The following is a 6,000-nucleotide window of genomic DNA, read 5'->3' as shown; positions in this document are numbered from 1 at the left end:
CCTACTTCTACTATCAATTTGTGGACGCTTAAAGATCGAGTTGAACAATATAACTAGAAGAAGAAGAATCAATGGCACAATACACATAAAAATACTTTGGAGAAAGCCTCAGCTAAAAACCCCACACTATTTGTATTATCATACAAGGTGGAAATACATAGGAATTATACAAAGCCTTAGCTCTCACAGCTAGCCAACTCTCAGTACAATCCTCACAGATGCTCACAGGCAATCTTAGCTTCTCTCCAACCTTCCTCTCTACCCTCCAAGATACTATTTCCTTGCATTGTTCATTATGGATGATTCTGCTTTACCAAGTGGATGATCTCTCTTACCAAGTGGAACACTTCCTCCAAAACTGCGCAATCCTCAAGGATTAAATCCTTGACTGCATGAATGAGTTTTCTCTTTGAGAAAACACATGCAACTGAAAATACATTGTCCTTGACTTTAATCTCAACTGGGTCTTTCTCAGAATAGACATGCATGAGTTTCTGATGAGGGAATCTTTAGTTAACTGGAGTAGTACTAGTTGAGTGCATGCATGCATCAACAAACAATTAACTTACTATTAGTTCCTCAAATAGTTTGAAACTAATTTAACTGGACTTAACTTATTAAACTGAGTTAACTAACTACAACTCAGATATAACTCATCTTATCTCCTTAATTTAAAGAATAACTCTTGCATGACTTCAGAAAGACTTCTAACTTGAATTTCTCCAGCTAATTAATTTAAAATAAATTGATTAATTAACACTAAATTCGATTTTAATTCACAATTTAATTAAAGGACAAAATTAAATTGGAATATTCTTGTTGCCACATTTCAACATTAAGTAAGTCATTCATCTATGACCATTTCCATGTGGTAGCCAGTTACGACTACCTCATGGAAATGGTCATAGATGAATGACTTACTTAACGCAGTTGAATCCCAAAATGACATCTAATATAATGCACTGTGAAAACCCCCAATACTCAATTCAAAAGAGTGAAGGGAACTCTACTTGAATGGTTCATGAGGCACAACAATTGCTAAGGTTTTTCAAATGGGGTAGCAAGCTAAGTGGGCATGATTGTGGGGAAAACTCCACAGTTAAGCGTGCTTGAGCCACTTGCGATCTAGGATGGGTGACCTCTCAGGAATTTTTGGTTACCGAGTGCAAGCCTTGGAAGTGATGATCGACACTATGTGATTCATTTCACCAGTTTCAATTCCACTTCTTCACCCTTGTGAGCATCACCTGATGTAATGAGTGCTAAGTGGACTATTTAAAAATCATGAGAAATTAGTCAGTTACAACTACCTCTCATGGAAATGGTCATAGATGAATGAGTTACTTAACACAGTTGAATCCCAAAATGATATCTAATATAATACACTACGAAAACCCCCAATACTTAACACAATTAGAATTTTAGCGATCTTTAGTGTCATGTTATTATATGTTTAACAACATGGATGAAAACTAATAGAATTTTAATGTGTTTCAAATCCCATTATTTTATCTTTATCTTCATTACTAAAACATGATGAAATTATACTGAGGAAAGAAAAATGTTATTCTACCAAAAACATTAGTGTGTTTTTTCCCAAAAAACAATTTTTTTTTGCACATAAAAATTTGTTTTTACTGCCATTTTTTAAAAATGTTGAAAATTGACCCTAAAAAAAGCATCGTTTCAGTATCAACACTTTTCATTTTCAGGGTGTTTTGTGGACAATTTTTGCACAAAAAATTCGTTTTCACTACTATTTTTAAAACATATTTAAAATTGACCCTTAAAAAAAAAACATCATTCTAGTATACACACTTTTCGTTTTTAGCACTGCTTTTCATGTTTTTTGGGGTTTTTTATGCTAGAGTTCCCATTTTGAGTTTACACTTCCCATTTCAAATTTTACATTGTTTTGGGAGAAAAATTGGTCTGGAGGCTCCTTTCAAATTCTGATGAGTGGTGGAAAATGACTTTCATAAAAAAAATACTTTCACAAAAGTCATCTCAATAGACCAGAGGATGAATCCTAGGAAAAGAAAGGTTCAAAAATATGGAGATTATGTAAAGCCTCGTCCTCTCTCATTCTGAATCATCTTGGTTGGCTTCCGGGTAATGGGAAGTGCATTCAAGTTGGAGTTGACTGCACGTTAGGAATTGATCCTACTCTCTCTAGTTGGATGACCGATCAGGGGCTCTCTCATCTCGCGGATATCTCTTGTTGGGATGACACTGACTTATGGAGAGAGTGGATCTCTCTAGATATTCTTGATCATCTTCAAGCTTAGTGGGATACATTGATTGAAAGTCTTTATGGATTCACCCCTATAATAACAAGCAAGCTAGATAGACGAGTTTGGTTGGGAGGAACCTCAAAAAAATATTGTGTCAAGGAAGGCTATGCCATTTTATCTAATCGTATGTCCTCCCCTCTCCCCTCCCCTCTGTGGGGGAAAATATGGAATGGTGATGGTCTTCCTAAAGTAAACATTTTTTGGTGGGAGTTGGTTCATGAGAAAATCTTGACATCGGAGAATTTAAAAAAGAGAAATATTGTGGTCCATCCTGGTGTGTGTTGTGTGGTCAAGCAGAGGAGTCAATCAAGCATTTGTTTTGTCTCTACCCCTTCTCACTAGAAGTTTGGAATCATGACCTTGCTCCTTTGGCCCATATTTCCCACCTTGTTGACATTTGGAGTGACATGTTTATTCACTGGGGAAATAAAACTCCTCACTCCTTTAACTCGCTTCTTTGATGTTGTTGGTTGGCCTTTCCCAAATATATGTGCTGATCAATATGGCTATGCCACAATCAGTCCATATTCCAAAATCTTCGTGAAAGTCCCGAATTTGTTGCAATCAAAGGAGTATCGTTGCTTTTCAAGGCCATTTCTTCATGCGAATTCGATGCTTTGGACATGATCAATCTCACCAGCTCTGAAAAAGTTGGCTCAAGATTTCTCCTCCCTCTCTAAAGCCCTCCTATCTAAAGCCCTCTAATATTCTAAACTTCTACATAATACTGAAAGGTGACGAATTTACCGAATGACAAAGGAAAGTTGGGAATATCCAATTTATTTTGATGGTGCATTGAAAGGTAACCCCGTGGAGGCTAGAGCGGGAGGGGTCATAATCAACCTTGAAGAAAAAACAAGAGTAAATTACGCCTAGGGCCTTGGGGTCACATCTAACAACCAAGTGGAAGCTCTATCTCTTTGGGAAGGATTAAAAAAATTTCTAGACAACGGTGTCAACTCCTTGAATATAGTGGGCGATTCCAAGATTATCAGCCAAAATTGTATCAGGCTCCTTGGGAATGACCTCCTCCTCAAGGACGAGTCCTCCCCAGTCATCATAAGAATAATACACTTGTTAAAAAGATTTGAGAAAGTCAAATTATTCCACATGTTGAGAGCCAACAACAATATGGAAGACATCCATGAAAACGCAAGAGTTATATTAGGGAGGGGTGTTGTATCATAAACAAACTTATTTCATCATCATGTCCCATCCCTTAGCCGATGGCTGCAAGATGGCGTTGTATGCTGGTGGTACGGGTTGTCAGAACAACAATTTTGCAGTTAAGCAGGCCTGCTTTCCAAGGCACCTCTGCATGGTGGTAGTTGTGTTGGATGGCTATCTGAGGTACCTTCACTCTTTGATATCCAGGATGGTAGGTGGTAGTTTATTGCACAATTGTAGTGTCGTTGGACGATAGTTCATGTGCGAGGACAGGTGTGTTATGAGGTTTCATATCACCATCGACTTGTATAATATATCAGCTTCTAAAGGGGACGTTTGCTCCATTGTTGCGAGCCTTTGGTCTTGGAAGGGGGGGGGAATGGATGGAATTGACGTTAATACGACCTAGCTATGTTCGAAATTTATGAGCGACAGGTTGGAGAGGAATGTTAGCAGGCTGGAGAGGAATGTTGGGATGGATCCAATCGTCATATACCTTGACTAACTCCATTCTGTTAACCATAAGATTCAAGCTGTGCAAAAGCAAACTGCTGCCAAAATGTCTTCAACAGGGAATTTCGGTCGGGGTGGTTCAAGCTCTGGGAGCTCGGGTTTAGGCAATGGCGTCGGGAACGTTGGTATGGAGAGTATAGTGGAGGGCTACTGCAAACATGTGATAAGGGAAATCGTCAAAGAAATAAACGAGAACACGACGATAATTTACGCGCAGTTGTCTGGACTGGGTAAAGATTGGGAGCTCGTGCAAAAAACTCTGGAAGGTTTGTGTATGGATGTTCTGGGCGTTCAGCAAAAGGTCGATAATATAGAGATCAAGGTGGAGACGGCTACGGTGGGAGTCGTAAAGGAAGTGTTCAGGGTTGGAAATCTCTCGGTCTCTTGTGCAGAAAGGCGATGAGGATGCTGCTATGAAGAATTCAGTTGGCGATGGTGATAAAGTTGGTGTTGATGTTGCGAATATCTAGGGTGAAAAAGAGAACGAATCAAAGATCTTGAATGTTGAAAATGGCAACAAGAAATGCTAAAAATAGAAATTATATAAATACAATTGCTATAAATAGCATCTTAGGTACTAGTGTTGGATATAGCAACAAGGAATGAAAAAATGGAAATGCTAAAAATAACATTGCTATAAATAGTATTTCGGGATAGATTCCAATTTCAGTTAGTCCTTGGACTAAAATTGAGAAGTAAAATTCGAATTTGATCTTAGGAGCGGTTTGTAAAATAATTAATTAATTCAACTTGAGTTAATTAGTTGTAGGAAATCAAACATGAAGTCTACGTGAAGACATGCAACAGTTTCTCCATTGATTGAGGAAGTTATCCCTTGATTAAAGGAGATCAGGATGAGTTGTACTTTGAGTTGTAATTAGTTAGCTCAGTTAACTGAGTTAATTCCAGTTAGATTAGTTCCAATAGTTTGTGGAATTAATTATGAGTTCAGTTAGTTAATGCATGGATGCATGTAACTGTTGCACTTCAAATAACTGAAAATTCTCTCATAAATAACTCATGCATGTCAGTTCAGTCAGAGACCCAGTTGAGAACAGAGAAAGCGGCAGTGTACTATCAGTTGGAGGATTTTTCCTATATAGGAAACTCATCCATGCAGAAGGAATTATATCCTTCAGGATTGTGCAGTTACTTCTGAGTTTAGTGAGCAGTGTGAGAGGTGAATTCACACAGGTGGCAGCATTAGACCCCAAGAGAAACTACGCAAGGAAATAGGAGGCTTGGAGGGTAGAGGAGAAGGTTTGTGAGAAGCCTTGATTTTCTATGAGCAACAGAGGGATTGTACTGAGAGATGGATAGCTTGTGAGCTAAAGCTTTGTGTAATCTAGACATATTTCCACTTGTATGATAATACAGAGATTGGGGTTTTTAGTTGAGGCTTTCCCTAGAGTATTCTTCTGTGTTTCATGTGTGAATGATTTCTCATTCTCTGTTATATGTGTTCTGATTGATCTAGCTCAAATTCATTAAGCTTCCTCAAAGTTTGATTGTAGACGTAGATCTAGCATTTTGCTTTAATATATTGCATTATCAGGGGATCTACAGTGGGAATTCTACATGGTATTAGAGCAAAAGTGATCAAAGTGAAGAACAGTATACAAATAAGGGAGAAGTTCGAAGGTTGAAGTTCCTGATTATAGAATTCAAATTCTTATCACATCTCAAATTTCCCTAATGGCATTCAACGGTTTAAGACTCGAGTATGCCCTTGATGGTAGCTCGAATTATATAGCCTGGAAGGATCACATGGAAGCAGTATTAAAGGACAACGATCTAAAGGACTTCATTGATCAAGAAGTCCCCAAGCCAGCAACGGCTAATGCTACAGAATTGGCAAAATGGAAGAAATGTGTGGCTAGAGCAAGGAAAATCCTCTTCGAGGGAGTTCGAGACCACATTGTCTCGAGCCTCCAATGGAAGGAGACACCGTTTTCAATGTGGAAAACATTGAAAGATCTATATCATAACAACAATGATCAGAGGAAGTTGGCACTGAAAGAAAAAC

Source organism: Pinus tabuliformis, chromosome 1_1 (genome assembly GCF_031772625.1).
Source record: "Pinus tabuliformis cultivar Carrire ecotype Pingquan chromosome 1_1, CPIR1, whole genome shotgun sequence".
In the NCBI taxonomy this organism is placed as follows: Eukaryota; Viridiplantae; Streptophyta; class Pinopsida; order Pinales; family Pinaceae; genus Pinus; species Pinus tabuliformis.
Note: the sequence above shows the minus strand (reverse complement) of the source record.